This window comes from Bufo bufo, chromosome 7 (assembly GCF_905171765.1).
Source record: "Bufo bufo chromosome 7, aBufBuf1.1, whole genome shotgun sequence".
In the NCBI taxonomy this organism is placed as follows: Eukaryota; Metazoa; Chordata; class Amphibia; order Anura; family Bufonidae; genus Bufo; species Bufo bufo.
The window spans coordinates 233312374-233332948 of NC_053395.1; positions in this window are offsets into that span (position 1 = coordinate 233312374).

Genomic DNA, 20575 nt, shown 5'->3' on the forward strand with positions numbered 1-20575 from the left:
CCTACCCGTGCTCTCCACAGTGCTGCACCTCCTACATCTCCTCATCTCTGTCTACCATCCTACCTGTACTCTCCACAGTGCTGCACCTCCTACATCTCCTCCTCACCTCTGTCTACCATCCTACCTGTACTCTCCACAGTGCTGCACCCCCTACATCTCCTCATCTCTGTCTACCATCCTACCTGTACTCTCCACAGTGCTGCACCCCCTACATCTCCTCCTCATCTCTGTCTACCATCCTACCTGTGCTCTCCACAGTGCTGCACCTCCTACATCTCCTCCTCACCTCTGTCTACCATCCTACCTGTACTCTCCACAGTGCTGCACCTACATCTCCTCCTCATCTCTGTCTACCATCCTACCTGTACTCTCCACAGTGCTGCACCTACATCTCCTCCTCATCTGTGTCTACCATCCTACCTGTACTCTCCACAGTGCTGCACCCCCTACATCTCCTCCTCATCTCTGTCTACCATCCTACCTGTACTCTCCACAGTGCTGCACCTCCTACATCTCCTCCCTCATCTCTGTCTACCATCCTACCTGTACTCTCCACAGTGCTGCACCTCCTACATCTCCTCCTCATCTCTGTCTACCATCCTACCTGTGCTCTCCACAGTGCTGCACCCCCTACATCTCCTCCTCATCTCTGTCTACCATCCTACCTGTGCTCTCCACAGTGCTGCACCTCCTACATCTCCTCCTCATCTCTGTCTACCATCCTACTCGTACTCTCCACAGTGCTGCACCCCCTACATCTCCTCCTCATCTCTGTCTACCATCCTACCTGTACTCTCCACAGTGCTGCACCCCCTACATCTCCTCCTCATCTGTGTCTACCATCCTACCCGTACTCTCCACAGTGCTGCACCTCCTACATCTCCTCCTCATCTCTGTCTACCATCCTACCCGTGCTCTCCACAGTGCTGCACCCCCTACATCTCCTCCTCATCTCTGTCTACCATCCTACCCGTGCTCTCCACAGTGCTGCACCCCCTACATCTCCTCCTCATCTCTGTCTACCATCCTACCTGTACTCTCCACAGTGCTGCACCTCCTACATCTCCTCCTCATCTCTGTCTACCATCCTACCTGTGCTCTCCACAGTGCTGCACCTCCTACATCTCCTCCTCATCTCTGTCTACCATCCTACCTGTACTCTGCACAGTGCTGCACCTCCTACATCTCCTCCTCATCTCTGTCTACCATCCTACCTGTACTCTCCACAGTGCTGCACCTCCTACATCTCCTCCTCATCTCTGTCTACCATCCTACCTGTACTCTCCACAGTGCTGCACCTCCTACATCTCCTCCTCATCTCTGTCTACCATCCTACCTGTACTCTCCACAGTGCTGCACCTCTACATCTCCTCCTCATCTCTGTCTACCATCCTACCTGTACTCTCCACAGTGCTGCACCTCCTACATCTCCTCCTCATCTCTGTCTACCATCCTACCTGTACTCTCCACAGTGCTGCACCTCCTACATCTCCTCCTCATCTCTGTCTACCATCCTACCTGTACTCTCCACAGTGCTGCACCTCCTACATCTCCTCCTCATCTCTGTCTACCATCCTACCTGTACTCTCCACAGTGCTGCACCTCTACATCTCCTCCTCATCTCTGTCTACCATCCTACCTGTGCTCTCCACAGTGCTGCACTCCTACATCTCCTCCCTCATCTCTGTCTACCATCCTACCCATGCTATCCACAGTGCTGCACCCCCTACATCTCTGTCTACCATCCTACCTGTACTCTCCACAGTGCTGCACCTCCTACATCTCCTCCTCATCTCTGTCTACCATCCTACCTGTACTCTCCACAGTGCTGCATCCCCTACATCTCCTCCTCATCTCTGTCTACCATCCTACCTGTACTCTCCACAGTGCTGCACCTACATCTCCTCCTCATCTGTGTCTACCATCCTACCTGTACTCTCCACAGTGCTGCACCCCCTACATCTCCTCCTCATCTCTGTCTACCATCCTACTCGTACTCTCCACAGTGCTGCACCCCCTACATCTCCTCCTCATCTCTGTCTACCATCCTACCTGTACTCTCCACAGTGCTGCACCCCCTACATCTCCTCCTCATCTGTGTCTACCATCCTACCCGTACTCTCCACAGTGCTGCACCTCCTACATCTCCTCCTCATCTCTGTCTACCATCCTACCCGTGCTCTCCACAGTGCTGCACCCCCTACATCTCCTCCTCATCTCTGTCTACCATCCTACCCGTGCTCTCCACAGTGCTGCACCCCCTACATCTCCTCCACATCTCCGTCTACCATCCTACCTGCACTCTCCACAGTGCTGCACCCCCTACATCTCCTCCTCATCTCTGTCTACCATCCTACCTGTGCTCTCCACAGTGCTGCACCTCCTACATCTCCTCCTCATCTCTGTCTACCATCATACCTGTACTCTCCACAGTGCTGCACCTCCTACATCTCCTCATCTCTGTCTACCATCCTACCTGTACTCTCCACAGTGCTGCACCCCCTACATCTCCTCCTCATCTCTGTCTACCATCCTACCTGTGCTCTTCACAGTGCTGCACCCCCTACATCTCCTCCTCATCTCTGTCTACCATCCTACCCGTGCTCTCCACAGTGCTGCACCTCCTACATCTCCTCCTCATCTGTGTCTACCATCCTACCTGTTCTCTCCACAGTGCTGCACCCCTACATCTCCTCCTCATCTCTGTCTACCATCCTACCTGTACTCTCCACAGTGCTGCACCCCCTACATCTCCTCCTCATCTCTGTCTACCATCCTACCCGTGCTCTCCACAGTGCTGCACCCCCTACATCTCCTCCTCATCTCTGTCTACCATCCTACCTGTACTCTCCACAGTGCTGCACCTCTACATCTCCTCCTCATCTCTGTCTACCATCCTACCTGTACTCTCCACAGTGCTACACCTCCTACTTCTCCTCCTCATCTCTGTCTACCATCCTACCTGTGCTCTCCACAGTGCTACACCTCCTACATCTCCTCATCTCTGTCTACCATCCTACCTGTACTCTCCACAGTGCTGCACCCCCTACATCTCCTCCTCATCTCTGTCTACCATCCTACCTGTACTCTGCACAGTGCTGCACCCCCTACATCTCCTCCTCATCTCTGTCTACCATCCTACCCGTGCTCTCCACAGTGCTGCACCTCCTACATCTCCTCCTCATCTGTGTCTACCATCCTACCTGTTCTCTCCACAGTGCTGCACCCCTACATCTCCTCCTCATCTCTGTCTACCATCCTACCTGTACTCTCCACAGTGCTGCACCCCCTACATCTCCTCCTCATCTCTGTCTACCATCCTACCCGTGCTCTCCACAGTGCTGCACCCCCTACATCTCCTCCTCATCTCTGTCTACCATCCTACCTGTACTCTCCACAGTGCTGCACCTCCTACATCTCCTCCTCATCTCTGTCTACCATCCTACCTGTACTCTCCACAGTGCTACACCTCCTACTTCTCCTCCTCATCTCTGTCTACCATCCTACCTGTGCTCTCCACAGTGCTACACCTCCTACATCTCCTCATCTCTGTCTACCATCCTACCTGTACTCTCCACAGTGCTGCACCCCCTACATCTCCTCCTCATCTCTGTCTACCATCCTACCTGTACTCTGCACAGTGCTGCACCCCCTACATCTCCTCCTCATCTCTGTCTACCATCCTACCTGTACTCTCCACAGTGCTGCACCTACATCTCCTCCTCATCTCTGTCTACCATCCTACCTGTACTCTCCACAGTGCTGCACCCCCTACATCTCCTCCTCATCTCTGTCTACCATCCTACCTGTACTCTCCACAGTGCTGCATCCCCTACATCTCCTCCTCATCTCTGTCTACCATCCTACCTGTACTCTCCATAGTGCTGCACCTCCTACATCTCCTCCTCATCTCTGTCTACCATCCTACCTGTACTCTCCACAGTGCTGCACCCCTACATCTCCTCCTCATCTCTGTCTACCATCCTACCTGTACTCTCCACAGTGCTGCACCCCCTACATCTCCTCCTCATCTCTGTCTACCATCCTACCCGTGCTCTCCACAGTGCTGCACCCCCTACATCTCCTCCTCATCTCTGTCTACCATCCTACCTGTGCTCTCCACAGTGCTGCACCTCCTACATCTCCTCCTCATCTCTGTCTACCATCCTACCCGTACTCTCCACAGTGCTGCACCCCCTACATCTCCTCCTCATCTCTGTCTACCATCCTACCCGTGCTCTCCACAGTGCTGCACCCCCTACATCTCCTCATCTCTGTCTACCATCCTACCTGTACTCTCCACAGTGCTGCACCTCCTACATCTCCTCCTCACCTCTGTCTACCATCCTACCTGTACTCTCCACAGTGCTGCACCTCCTACATCTCCTCCTCATCTCTGTCTACCATCCTACCTGTACTCTGCACAGTGCTGCACCTCCTACATCTCCTCCTCATCTCTGTCTACCATCCTACCTGTACTCTCCACAGTGCTGCACCTCCTACATCTCCTCCTCATCTCTGTCTACCATCCTACCTGTACTCTCCACAGTGCTGCACCTCCTACATCTCCTCCTCATCTCTGTCTACCATCCTACCTGTACTCTCCACAGTGCTGCACCTCCTACATCTCCTCCTCATCTCTGTCTACCATCCTACCTGTACTCTCCACAGTGCTGCACCTCTACATCTCCTCCTCATCTCTGTCTACCATCCTACCTGTACTCTCCACAGTGCTGCACCTCCTACATCTCCTCCTCATCTCTGTCTACCATCCTACCTGTACTCTCCACAGTGCTGCACCTCCTACATCTCCTCCTCATCTCTGTCTACCATCCTACCTGTACTCTCCACAGTGCTGCACCTCCTACATCTCCTCCTCATCTCTGTCTACCATCCTACCTGTACTCTCCACAGTGCTGCACCTCTACATCTCCTCCTCATCTCTGTCTACCATCCTACCTGTGCTCTCCACAGTGCTGCACTCCTACATCTCCTCCCTCATCTCTGTCTACCATCCTACCCATGCTATCCACAGTGCTGCACCCCCTACATCTCTGTCTACCATCCTACCTGTACTCTCCACAGTGCTGCACCTCCTACATCTCCTCCTCATCTCTGTCTACCATCCTACCTGTACTCTCCACAGTGCTGCATCCCCTACATCTCCTCCTCATCTCTGTCTACCATCCTACCTGTACTCTCCACAGTGCTGCACCTACATCTCCTCCTCATCTGTGTCTACCATCCTACCTGTACTCTCCACAGTGCTGCACCCCCTACATCTCCTCCTCATCTCTGTCTACCATCCTACTCGTACTCTCCACAGTGCTGCACCCCCTACATCTCCTCCTCATCTCTGTCTACCATCCTACCTGTACTCTCCACAGTGCTGCACCCCCTACATCTCCTCCTCATCTGTGTCTACCATCCTACCCGTACTCTCCACAGTGCTGCACCTCCTACATCTCCTCCTCATCTCTGTCTACCATCCTACCCGTGCTCTCCACAGTGCTGCACCCCCTACATCTCCTCCTCATCTCTGTCTACCATCCTACCCGTGCTCTCCACAGTGCTGCACCCCCTACATCTCCTCCTCATCTCTGTCTACCATCCTACCTGTACTCTCCACAGTGCTGCACCTCCTACATCTCCTCCTCATCTCTGTCTACCATCCTACCTGTACTCTCCACAGTGCTGCACCCCCTAAATCTCCTCCCCATCTCTGTCTACCATCCTACCTGTGCTCTCCACAGTGCTGCACCCCCTACATCTCCTCCTCATCTCTGTCTACCATCCTACCTGTACTCTCCACAGTGCTGCACCTCCTACATCTCCTCCTCATCTCTGTCTACCATCCTACCTGTGCTCTCCACAGTGCTGCACCTCCTACATCTCCTCCTCATCTCTGTCTACCATCCTACCTGTACTCTCCACAGTGCTGCATCCCCTACATCTCCTCCTCATCTCTGTCTACCATCCTACCTGTACTCTCCACAGTGCTGCACCTCCTACATCTCCTCCTCATCTCTGTCTACCATCCTACCTGTACTCTCCACAGTGCTGCACCTCCTACATCTCCTCCTCATCTCTGTCTACCATCCTACCTGTACTCTCCACAGTGCTGCACCTCCTACATCTCCTCCTCATCTCTGTCTACCATCCTACCTGTGCTCTCCACAGTGCTGCACCTCCTACATCTCCTCCTCATCTCTGTCCACCATCCTACCTGTACTCTCCACAGTGCTGCACCTTCTACATCTCCTCCTCATCTCTGTGTACCATCCTACCTGTACTCTCCACAGTGCTGCACCCCTACATCTCCTCCTCATCTCTGTCTACCATCCTACCTGTACTCTCCACAGTGCTGCACCCCCTACATCTCCTCCTCATCTCTGTCTACCATCCTACCTGTGCTCTCCACAGTGCTGCACTCCCTACATCTCCTCCTCATCTCTGTCTACCATCCTACCTGTGCTCTCCACAGTGCTGCACCTCCTACATCTCCTCCTCATCTCTGTCTACCATCCTACCTGTACTCTCCAGTGCTGCACCCCCTACATCTCCTCCTCATCTCTGTCTACCATCCTACCTGTGCTCTCCACAGTGCTGCACCCCTACATCTCCTCCTCATCTCTATCTACCATCCTACCTGTACTCTCCACAGTGCTGCACCCCTACATCTCCTCCTCATCTCTGTCTACCATCCTACCTGTGTTCTCCACAGTGCTGCACCCCTACATCTCCTCCTCATCTCTGTCTACCATCCTACCTGTACTCTCCACAGTGCTGCACCTCCTACATCTCCTCCTCATCTCTGTCTACCATCCTACCTGTACTCTCCACAGTGCTGCACCCCCTACATCTCCTCCTCATCTCTGTCTACCATCCTACCTGTACTCTCCACAGTGCTGCACCTCCTACATCTCCTCCTCATCTCTGTCTACCATCCTACCTGTGCTCTCCACAGTGCTGCACCCCCCCCTACATCTCCTCCTCATCTCCGTCTACCATCCTACCTGTGCTCTCCACAGTGCTGCACCTCCTACATCTCCTCCTCATCTCTGTCTACCATCCTACCTGTACTCTCCACAGTGCTGCACCCCCTACATCTCCTCCTCATCTCTGTCTACCATCCTACCTGTGCTCTCCACAGTGCTGCACCCCCCCTACATCTCCTCCTCATCTCCATCTACCATCCTACCTGTGCTCTCCACAGTGCTGCACCTCCTACATCTCCTCCTCATCTCTGTCTACCATCCTACCTGTGCTCTCCACAGTGCTGCATCCCCTACATCTCCTCCTCATCTCTGTCTACCATCCTACCTGTACTCTCCACAGTGCTGCACCCCCTACATCTCCTACCTCATCTCTGTCTACCATCCTACCTGTACTCTCCACAGTGCTGCACCTACATCTCCTCCTCATCTGTGTCTACCATCCTACCCGTGCTCTTTGCTCTGTAAATGGTTTACGACTGACATCCACGTTCACTCCTGGCTTCAAGATTTCTCCAGAGCTGCACCAATTCACTGGAATGTCCTACTCTACGAAATTAGGTTAAATCACAATATACAAAGTTTTTGACACTCCCTAAAGACACATCTGTCCAGGGTGGGTGACCTATCACATCCCCTGATCTAACCCCTCTACATACAGTCAGGTCCATAAATATTGGTACATGGACACAATTCTAGCATTTTTGGCTCTATACACCACCACAATGGATGTGAAATGAAACGAAAAAGATTTGCTTTACCTGCAGACTGTCAGCTTTAATTTAAGGGTATTTACATCCAAATCAGGTGAACGGTGCAGGAATTACAGCAGCTGACAGTCTGCAGGTAAAGCACATCTTGTCCGTATCATTTCACATCCATTGTGGTGGTGTATAGAGCCAAAAATGTTAGAATTGTGTCCATGTCCCAATATTTATGGACATGACTGTAAATAGCCCCTTTATAATTTCCTGAACCTGATCCTCTACCAAACTCTCCACCGGACCCAGAAGCACTACAGATACCAGCTGGTGACGGCTCATGCAGCTTTATAGCTACTTCCCTATTTTCCCAAGATGGACGGACCATTGTACAAAACAAGCACTTACCTTCTGTGTCACCACTATCTCCTCATAGATTGTAAGCTCTTGCGAGCAGGGTCCTCATTCCTCTTGTTGTAATTATTGACTTGTCTGTTATTTATGACTGTCTGTACATGAACCCCTGAACTGTACAGCGTTGCAAAATATGTTGGCACTATAGAAATAAAGATTATTATCATCATGGCTGCAGTAACCCCGCCTCCTGCACTCATCATCATGGCTGCAGTAACCCCGCCTCCTGCGCTCATCATCATGGCTGCAGTAACCCCGCCTCCTGCGCTCATCATCATGGCTGCTGTCACCCTGCCTCCTGTGCTCATCATGGCCGCTATAACCCTGCCTCCTGCGGTCATCATTATGACTGCTATGACCCAGCCTCCTACATCTGGATAGATTGGAGGCTTGGGCAGATAAGTGGCAGATGAGGTTTAACACTGAGAAATGTAAAGTTATGCACATGGGAAGGAATAATGCAAGTCACCCGTACATACTAAATGGTAAAACACTCGGTAACACTGACATGGAAAAGGATCTAGGAATTTTAATAAACAGCAAACTAAGCTGCAAAAAACAGTGTCAGGCAGCGGCTGCCAAGGCCAATAAGATAATGGGTTGCATCAAAAGGGGCATAGATGCCCGTGATGAGAACATATTCCTACCACTTTACAAATCACTGGTCAGACCACACATGGAGGACTGTGTACAGTTCTGGGCTCCTGTAAACAAGGCAGACATAGCAGAGCTGGAGAGGGTCCAGAGGAGGGCAACTAAAGTAATAACTGGAATGGGGCAACTACAGTATCCTGAAAGATTATCAAAATTAGGGTTATTCACGTTAGAAAAAAGACGACTGAGGGGAGATCTAATTACTATGTATAAATATATCAGGGGGCAGTACAGAGATCACTCCCATCATCTATTTATCCCCAGGACTGTGACTGTGACGAGGGGACATCCTCTGCGTTTGGAGGAAAGAAGGTTTGTACACAAACATAGAAAAGGGTTCTTTACGGTAAGAGCAGTGAGACTATGGACTCTTTACTGTAAGAGCAGTGAGACTATGGAACTCTCTGCCTGAGGAGGTGGTGATGGTGAGTACAATAAAGGAATTCAAGAGGGGCCTGGATGTATTTCTGGAGTGTAATAATATTACAGGCTATAGCTACTAGAGAGGGGTCGTTGTTCCAGGGAGTTATTCTGATTGCCTGATTGGAGTCGGGAAGGAATTTTTTATTCCCCTAAAGTGAGGAAAATTGGCTTCTACCTCACAGGGTTTTTTTGCCTTCCTCTGGATCAACTTGTAGGATGACAGGCCGAACTGGATGGACAAATGTCTTTTTTCGGCCTTATGTACTATGTTACTATGTTACTATGTTACTCATCATCATGGCCGCTGTAACTCCTGATCTTGTGCTCATCATCATGGCTGCTATAACCCTGCCTCATGCGCTGTGGAATATGTCAGTGATATATAAGTGATGAGAATGTCTGTACAGCGCTGTGGAATATGTCAGTGATATATAAGTGATGGGAATGTCTGTACAGCGCTGTGGAATATGTCAGTGATATATATGATGAGAATGTCTGTACAGCGCTGTGGAATATGTCAGTGATATATCAGTAATGAGAATGTCTGTACAGAGCTGCGGAATATGTCAGTGATATATAAGTGATGGGAATGTCTGTACAGCGCTGTGGAATATGTCAGTGATATATAAGTGATGAGAATGTCTGTACAGCGCTGTGGAATATGTCAGTGATATATAAGTGATGAGAATGTCTGTACAGCACTGTGGAATATGTCAGTGATATATAAGTGATGGGAATGTCTGTACAGCGCTGTGGAATATGTCAGTGATATATAAGGGATGAGAATGTCTGTACAGCGCTGTGGAATATGTCAGTGATATATAAGTGATGGGAATGTCTGTACAGCGCTGTGGAATATGTCAGTGATATATAAGGGATGGGAATGTCTGTACAGCGCTGTGGAATATGTCAGTGATATATAAGGGATGAGAATGTCTGTACAGCGCTGTGGAATATGTCAGTGATATATAAGGGATGGGAATGTCTGTACAGCGCTGTGGAATATGTCAGTGATATATAAGGGATGAGAATGTCTGTACAGCGCTGTGGAATATGTCAGTGATATATAAGTGATGAGAATGTCTGTACAGCGCTGTGGAATATGTCAGTGATATATAAGTGATGGGAATGTCTGTACAGCGCTGTGGAATATGTCAGTGATATATAAGGGATGAGAATGTCTGCACAGCGCTGTGGAATATGTCAGTGATATATAAGTGATGAGAATGTCTGTACAGCGCTGTGGAATATGTCAGAGATATATAAGTGATGAGAATGTCTGTACAGCGCTGTGGAATATGTCAGTGATATATAAGGGATGAGAATGTCTGTACAGCGCTGTGGAATATGTCAGTGATATATAAGGGATGAGAATGTCTGTACAGCGCTGTGGAATATGTCAGTGATATATAAGTGATGAGAATGTCTGTACAGCGCTGTGGAATATGTCAGAGATATATAAGTGATGAGAATGTCTGTACAGCGCTGTGGAATATGTCAGTGATATATAAGTGATGAGAATGTCTGTACAGCGCTGTGGAATATGTCAGTGATATATAAGTGATGAGAATGTCTGTACAGCGCTGTGGAATATGTCAGTGATATATAAGTGATGAGAATGTCTGTACAGCGCTGTGGAATATGTCAGTGATATATAAGTGATGAGAATGTCTGTACAGCGCTGTGGAATATGTCAGTGATATATAAGTGATGAGAATGTCTGTACAGCGCTGTGGAATATGTCAGTGATATATAAGTGATGGGAATGTCTGTACAGCGCTGTGGAATATGTCAGTGATATATAAGTGATGGGAATGTCTGTACAGTGCTGTGGAATATGTCAGTGATATATAAGTGATGGGAATGTCTGTACAGAGCTGTGGAATATGTCAGTGATATATAAGGGATGAGAATGTCTGTACAGCGCTGTGGAATATGTCAGTGATATATAAGTGATGAGAATGTCTGTACAGCGCTGTGGAATATGTCAGTGATATATAAGTGATGAGAATGTCTGTACAGCGCTGTGGAATATGTCAGTGATATATAAGTGATGAGAATGTCTGTACAGTGCTGTGGAATATGTCAGTGATATATAAGTGATGAGAATGTCTGTACAGCGCTGTGGAATATGTCAGTGATATATAAGGGATGAGAATGTCTGTACAGCGCTGTGGAATATGTCAGTGATATATAAATGATGAGAATGTCTGTACAGCGCTGTGGAATATGTCAGTGATATATAAATGATGAGAATGTCTGTACAGCGCTGTGGAATATGTCAGTGATATATAAGTGATGAGAATGTCTGTACAGCGCTGTGGAATATGTCAGTGATATATAAGTGATGACAATGTCTGTACAGCGCTGTGGAATATGTCAGTGATATATAAGGGATGAGAATGTCTGTACAGCGCTGTGGAATATGTCAGTGATATATAAGTGATGAGAATGTCTGTACAGCGCTGTGGAATATGTCAGAGATATATAAGTGATGAGAATGTCTGTACAGCGCTGTGGAATATGTCAGTGATATATAAGGGATGAGAATGTCTGTACAGCGCTGTGGAATATGTCAGTGATATATAAGTGATGAGAATGTCTGTACAGCGCTGTGGAATATGTCAGAGATATATAAGTGATGAGAATGTCTGTACAGCGCTGTGGAATATGTCAGTGATATATAAGTGATGAGAATGTCTGTACAGCGCTGTGGAATATGTCAGTGATATATAAGTGATGACAATGTCTGTACAGCGCTGTGGAATATGTCAGTGATATATAAGGGATGAGAATGTCTGTACAGCGCTGTGGAATATGTCAGTGATATATCAGTGATGAGAATGTCTGTACAGCGCTGTGGAATATGTCAGTGATATATAAGTGATGAGAATGTCTGTACAGCGCTGTGGAATATGTCAGTGATATATAAGGGATGAGAATGTCTGTACAGCGCTGTGGAATATGTCAGTGATATATAAGTGATGAGAATGTCTGTACAGCGCTGTGGAATATGTCAGAGATATATAAGTGATGAGAATGTCTGTACAGCGCTGTGGAATATGTCAGTGATATATAAGTGATGAGAATGTCTGTACAGCGCTGTGGAATATGTCAGTGATATATAAGTGATGACAATGTCTGTACAGCGCTGTGGAATATGTCAGTGATATATAAGGGATGAGAATGTCTGTACAGCGCTGTGGAATATGTCAGTGATATATAAGTGATGAGAATGTCTGTACAATGCTGTGGAATATGTCAGTGATATATAAGTGATGAGAATGTCTGTACAGCGCTGTGGAATATGTCAGTGATATATAAGAGATGAGAATGTCTGTACAGCGCTGTGGAATATGTCAGTGATATATAAGTGATGAGAATATCTGTACAGCGCTGTGGACTATGTCAGTGATATATAAGTGATGAGAATGTCTGTACAGTGCTGTGGAATATGTCAGTGATATATAAGTGATGGGAATGTCTGTACAGCGCTGTGGAATATGTCAGTGATATATGTTGTGCTTTTTCATAGGTATATAACAGGGATGGCCAACCTGTGGCCCTCCAGCTGTTGCAAAACTACAACTCCCAGCAGCCTACAGCTATCAGCCTACAGCAGGGCATGGTGGGAATTGTAGTTTTACAACAGCTGGAGAGCCGCAGGTTGGCCAGCCCTGGTATATAACATTTATATCTGAATATCATAATTATAGTGGATTTGATTATACACTCACCTAAAGAATTATTAGGAACACCTGTTCTATTTCTCATTAATGCAATTATCTAGTCAACCAATCACATGGCAGTTGCTCCGATGCATTTAGGGGGGTGCTCCTGGTCAAGACAATCTCCTGAACTCCAAACTGAATGTCAGAATGGGAAAGAAAGGTGATTTAAGCCATTTTGAGCGTGGCATGGTTGTTGGTGCCAGACGGGCCAGTCTGAGTATTTCACAATCTGCTCAGTTACTGGGATTTTCACGCACAACCATTTCTAGGGTTTACAAAGAATGATGTGAAAAGGGAAAAACATCCAGTATGCGGCCGTCCTGTGGGCGAAAATGCCTTGTGGATGCTAGAGGTCAGAGGAGAATGGGCCGACTGATTCAAGCTGATAGAAGAGCAACGTTGACTGAAATAACCACTCGTTACAACCGAGGTCTGCAGCAAAGCATTTGTGAAGCCACAACACGCACAACCTTGAGGCGGATGGGCTACAACAGCAGAAGACCCCACCGGGGACCACTCATCTCCACTACAAATAGGAAAAAGAGGCTACAATCTGCACGAGCTCACCAAAACTGGACTGTTGAAGACTGGAAAAATGTTGCCTGGTCTGATGAGTCTCGATTTCTGTTGAGACATTCAAATGGTAGAGTCCGAATTTGGGGTAAACAGAATGAGAACATGTGTCCATCCTCTGATGGCTACTTCCAGCAGGATAATGCACCATGTCACAAAGCTCCAATCATCTCACATTGGTTTCTTGAACATGACAATGAGTTCACTGGACTAAAATGGCCCCACAGTCACCAGATCTCAACCCAATAGAGCATCTTTGGGATGTGGTGGAACAGGAGCTTCGTGCCCTGGATGTGCATCCCTCAAATCTCCATCAACTGCAAGATGCGATCCTATCAATATGGGCCAACATTTCTAAAGAATGCTATCAGCACCTTGTGGAATCAATGCCACGTAGAATTAAGGCAGTTCTGAAGGCAAAAGGGGGGTCCAACACCGTATTAGTATGGGGGCACTAATAATTCTTTAAGTGAGTGTATATAAGAGGCCATATTGTGATATATTTCCCATTTTTTTAAATGTATTTTTGAAGTTGGCTGAAATAGGTTCATGGAAAGGACACTGTTCATACGGTTTCTTCTCTATAGATATACCAGTCTGAGAAGAGTCATTCTTGTCTCCTTATAGATTGATGACTGAGATAAGGATATTCTCTAGACGTATCTGGTACTAATTACCCCTACAGTTGATGTCTATTGGTGAAGCAGAAAATCTATGGTGTCTGTATGGTGTTTATATATATTGTATATACACTGCTCAAAAAAAAAAAGGGAACACAAAAATAACACATCCTAGATCTGAGTTAATTAAATATTCTTCTGAAATACTTTGTTCTTTACATAGTTGAATGTGCGGACAACAAAATCACACAAAAATAAAAAAATGGAAATCAAATTTTTCAACCCATGGAGGTCTGGATTTGGAGTCACACTCAAAATTAAAGTGGAAAAACACACTACAGGCTGATCCAACTTTGATATAATGTCCTTAAAACAAGTCAAAATGAGGCTCAGTAGTGTGTGTGGCCTCCACGTGCCTGTAGGACCTCCCTACAACGCCTGTGCATGCTCCTGATGAGGTGGCGGACGGTCTCCTGAGGGATCTCCTCCCAGACCTGGACTAAAGCATCTGCCAACTCCTGGACAGTCTGTGGTGCAATGTGACGTTGGTGGATAGAGCGAGACATGATGTCCCAGATGTGCTCAATTGGATTCAGGTCTGGGGAACGGGCGGGCCAGTCCATAGCATCAATGCCTTCGTCTTGCAGGAACTGCTGACACACTCCAGCCACATGAGGTCTAGCATTGTCTTGCATTAGGAGGAACCCAGGGCCAACCGCACCAGCATATGGTCTCACAAGGGGTCTGAGGATCTCATCTCGGTACCTAATGGCAGTCAGGCTACCTCTGGCGAGCACATGGAGGGCTGTGCGGCCCTCCAAAGAAATGCCACCCCACACCATTACTGACCCAATGCCAAACCGGTCATGCTGGAGGATGTTGCAGGCAGCAGAACGTTCTCCACGGCGTCTCCAGACTCTGTCACGTCTGTCACATGTGCTCAGTGTGAACCTGCTTTCATCTGTGAAGAGCACAGGGCGCCAGTGGCGAATTTGCCAATCTTGGTGTTCTCTGGCAAATGCCAAACGTCCTTCACGGTGTTGGGCTGTAAGCACAACCCCCACCTGTGGACGTCGGACCCTCATGGAGTCTGTTTCTGACCGTTTGAGCAGACACATGCACATTTGTGGCCTGCTGGAGGTCATTTTGCAGGGCTCTGGCAGTGCTCCTCCTGTTCCTCCTTGCACAAAGGCGGAGGTAGCGGTCCTGCTGCTGGGTTGTTGCCCTCCTACGGCCTCCTCCACGTCTCCTGATGTACTGGCCTGTCTCCTGGTAGCGCCTCCATGCTCTGGACACTACGCTGACAGAGACAGCAAACCTTCTTGCCACAGCTCGCATTGATGTGCCATCCTGGATAAGCTGCACTACCTGAGCCACTTGTGTGGGTTGTACACTCCGTCTCATGCTACCACTAGAGTGAAAGCACCGCCAGCATTCAAAAGTGACCAAAACATCAGCCAGGAAGCATAGGAACTGAGAAGTGGTCTGTGGTCACCACCTGCAGAACCACTCCTTTATTGGGGGTGTCTTGCAAATTGCCTATAATTTCCACCTGTTGTCTATCCCATTTGCACAACAGCATGTGAAATTGATTGTCACTCAGTGTTGCTTCCTAAGTGGACAGTTTGATTTCACAGAAGTGCGATTGACTTGGAGGTACATTGTGATTTTTAAGTGTTCCCTTTATTTTTTTAAACGCCTCCGGACCACCTAACGCAGGATCGCGTTCCGGAGGCGGCAGCTGCAGGCAGAGTCACGCATATACGCGTCATCTCGCGAGACGCGAGATTTCGCTCAAAGCCCGCATGCGCATCGCGGGCCGGCAAAAGTTAGAGGGGGTCACGTCATCAGCTTGGCAGCCAATGATCGTCGCTGGCAGGCTGATGATTTTTTAAAAATCGAATCAGAAGCCAGATAACACATTATATTAGTAAATATGATCTGTTAAATGGCTTCTCTGCTCCTCTGCTGGTCCTTTTGGTCGGTTGGTTCCAGCAGAGGAGCAGACATCACTGTGAGTAGCCACCAACACTACACTTAGCCCCAGATCACCCCAATTAACCCCTTGATCGCCCCTGTCAATCACCTAGTGAAAGGAAAAAAGTGATCAGTGTAAACTGTCACTTTCTTTTTCCATTAGTATTGACTGTTAGGTTTTAGGATAGTTTAGGCCCCTTGGTTAGGTAGTTAGCGATCGTTTAGCGCCCAGCCCACCGCACCGCAGTCACTGATTCGCTGATTAGCGTATCGCTAATCAGCATTTGTACTTTTATAGTATCTGTAAGTGATCAAAACTGATCACGGTCAGATCTATAATAGTATTAGTGTCACCTTAGTTCGCCCTCCACCCAAAACGCAGTGTTTGCCCGATCAGGCCTGATCGGTCGCCCACACGTGCGTTCACCCACGCCCGCCCCGCCGCAGTGACAAAAAAATATATATATTTTTTGATCACTGCACATTCATTTTACACGCACTGCGGCGATAAAAAAAAATCAGTTTTGATATTTTTTATCAACCGCAGCGTACTTCGCTAGCCTCCCCTTTGTAAGACAGGTTTGCTTTTTTTCTTGGGTAGTCTCAGGGAATACCCCTAAATTTAGTAGTCCAAATGTCAAACAGGGGGTATTCTTCTGAAGAGGCCTACAGGATTCTGACCCAGTCGGATGAGGAGTGGGAACCCTCATCTGACGAATCTAGCGGGTCAGAATATGAACCTGTAGAAAGCAGTGGCTCTCTGACCCAAAGTTCGGACGAGGAGGTTGAGGTCCCTGGCAGCACCAGGCGTACCCGGCCCCGTGTCGCTAGACCACAGGTTATGCAGGATCCGCTTCAAGAGCAGCAGAGTGGGGCTGTCGCTGCCGGATCACGTGGTGAGGCATACACCAGCAGCGCAGCCCTCCCTGGACCTAGTACCAGCACTGCCGTACAACATGGTGACGTGGCGAGCACCAGAAGGGCAGTTGAAGCTGGTACGGTGGCACGTGCACTAGTTACCCCGTCGCAGCCACCGCACAGACAGGCCCGTAGAGCCCCTAGAATCCCTGAGGTGCTGGCAAACCCTGATTGGCAGTCACCAACTTCAGCCGCACCTGTAGTTCCCCCTTTCACCGCCCAGTCTGGAGTTCGGGTTGAGACGGCTCAAATCGGTTCGGCCCTGGGATTTTTTGAGCTGTTCTTGACTGCGGAGCTCTTGGACTTAGTCGTGGCAGAGACCAACCGGTATGCCACACAATTTATATCCGCCAACCCGGGAAGCTCTTATGCCCAGCCTTTCCGGTGGAAACCAGTCCAAGTTTCCGAAATAAAAATTTTGGACTCCGCTGGACTCCAACCTCACTTGAATAGTAGTAACAGCTGACGTTAGGCTGTTCAGCATGACATGCAACTGAGCGAGAGACGTTTGCACCGTGGTCTTTCAACAGCCGATATAATTCCGCCTTCCGGGAAAGAAATACCCCTCTTCGTCAGTTCCGAAGTAAGCCTAGGGATAGTCCATGCTCGCAGGGACGGTATACTGCCCCCTTCAGACATTCCTGCCACATTCTCGTCCACAGACGCCTCGACAATATCAGATGCATGTGACATCACAACTGTGGAGAAGGTAACGTGAATCGATCGGCTGAAACTGCACGACCACAAGCACCCGTGAACCTGCCCAACAGTGCGCGGAAAGTCCCCCACCCACCGTGCAACTCCGCACGCGAAAGAAGACAACAGGAGGACCGTGGAGGAGTGGCCAGGAACCGACACCCAGAAAGTAACACACAGAGGGTGAGACCATGCACTTACCCGCTCAGAATACCTACGGACTGACAACCGCAGAACGCTAGAAATACAGCGCGACCTGGACGTGAGACAGTGCATGAGACTTCTCTCCTCCCCCCTCCCCGACGTGTACCCCTACTACCTTGCCGATAAGCCACAATTCAGGATGTAACTTGAGACAAGGTTTGGACCCGGAAGCAAAACAATTAAGGCATCAACCCTGGATTGTGCACACGTCGTGAGGAAACCATGCAAATGTGTAAAACGTGAATCATGTAACAAGAGCAGCATTTTTTATATTTTTTTATATTACAATTAACCCCTTGCAAATAAAAAAGTACTTAACCTGGTAACCTAGGGAGGGGAAAATACAGCAGCAAGCCGCACCTACTAAGCCCCCGACTGGCTTAACACTGACACAAGTGAACCTAGGCCCCTGACCAGCAGCCTCCGCTAGGATTGCTCACGGCGGACCAGGCCTGTAGACCGCGCAGTACTCTGTAACCCGCCCCTCCCCGGAGACCTTGCTTCACCAACTACGAATTCCCGCCCGTTTTTTTTTATATCCCCGTCCCTACCAAACCAGACCCAACACACCCGCCTAAGATCCCTGGTAATCACCTGCATGGACTCATTAAAACCCTGTACCTAAATAACCCCCTGGGAACCTTATGTACGGCCGGCAGAAGGAAGCCAGCCACCGCCTATGATCTGCTCCCCCTGACCGAGCCTAGTTCTCCCACCCCCGATCCCTGCCTAACTAACGGCACGGCGGCCCGTGCCAGAATTTATTGAAGACGAGGAGCGGGGACACGCTGTCCCCTGCACTTTTACACAATTGCCGCGTGGGGAGCTCACGCTGCTCCCTGGCAGAGTGCACCAGTGCGGGGGAGCCCCCCTTCAGCCAAGGGCTGACCCGCCGCCGGCTGGACACCCATACCGCGCGGGGAGCCGCGCAGCTCCCTGGCATTGTGCTCCGGTGCGGGGGTCCGACCTAGGGGGCCGACCCCCCGCCGGCCAGACTCTAACACTACGCGCTGCAGAGAAGCAACTTCTTACCCTCGCCGACACCAGGATATCCAGGTACGCCGCACTCCTCTCACTGGGAAGCCAGGTATCGCTCCTGAAACGCTGTAACGACGTACAAAGTGGGAGGGACGCTGGCCGTTTAAGTAGTCAGCCAAGCCCCTCCCACAAATACAGGCCAATGAATCGGCCTTACACTTATCACTATTCAGTAAAGATGCATATTACTGAATAAAAGATCTAATATAGATATCGGAGAAACTCTCTGATTGGAATATTCACATTCCATAGTCAATATCAGGCCTGATAATTTATAAGTTGTGTCGCAATACTTCCCGATATCAGAGATTGGTCATAGTTTGAGCAGAGCAAGGGTTTGTATCTACCCTAATCACTATTGAGTTTACTGTCAACTGAGAGTATATCTCATAACTGTGGTCGAGACGGTTGTGTTACATTTTATGTTTGAGAGGCAATAAGGAAAGCTGGTATTCGTGTTAGAGCCATCTAGTGGCGAATTTATGGCACTACATATTACTGCGTGTTATTGCACATTATTGAATTTTATATTGATTAAGCTTTGATTGTATTCTAAGTTATTGTATAATAAATCATTTATATTTTTGCATAAACGCTTGTACCATGTTTTACTGATTGCACAATATAATTAGATTAACGACAAACTCTTTTTGAGGTGTTTAATATGTCCACCTCTAGGATCAATTCCCTTTGAAATTTTTCCTTTATATAAAGCATTTGCTTTATATCTCTGACATATATAAGTGATGAGAATGTCTGTACAGCGCTGTGGAATATGTCAGTGATATATAAGTGATGAGAATGTCTGTACAGCGCTGTGTAATATGTCAGTGATATATAAGGGATGAGAATGTCTGTACAGTGCTGTGGAATATGTCAGTGATATAGAAGTGATGAGAATGTCTGTACAGCGCTGTGGAATATGTCAGTGATATATAAGTGATGAGAATGTCTGTACAGCGCTGTGGAATATGTCAGTGATATATCAGTGATGAGAATGTCTGTACAGCGCTGTGGAATATGTCAGTGATATATAAGTGATGAGAATGTCTGTACAGCGCTGTGGAATATGTCAGTGATATATAAGTGATGAGAATGTCTGTACAGCGCTGTGGAATATGTCAGTGATATATAAGTGATGAGAATGTCTGTACAGCGCTGTGGAATATGTCAGTGATATATAAGTGATGAGAATGTCTGTACAGCGCTGTGGAATATGTCAGTGATATATAAGTGATGAGAATGTCTGTACAGCGCTGTGGAATATGTCAGTGATATATAAGTGATGAGAATGTCTGTACAGTGCTGTGGAATATGTCAGTGATATATAAGTGATGAGAATGTCTGTACAGCGCTGTGGAATATGTCAGTGATATATAAGTGATGGGAATGTCTGTACAGCGCTGTGGAATATGTCAGTGATATATAAGGGTGTAAGATACTGCTATCATTACCCACCGACACAGGACCAATCTAAGTTTGCCAGTTGGATCTGTGTAAATATTTGGGCCAATCACTGTGATGTCTGGAGTCCATTCTAGGGAATCAGATGGTTTGAAATTGCAAATAATGGATGTAAATGATGGATTATCCATGTGTGTAAAACGGGCTCATCCTGGCATCAGTGAACG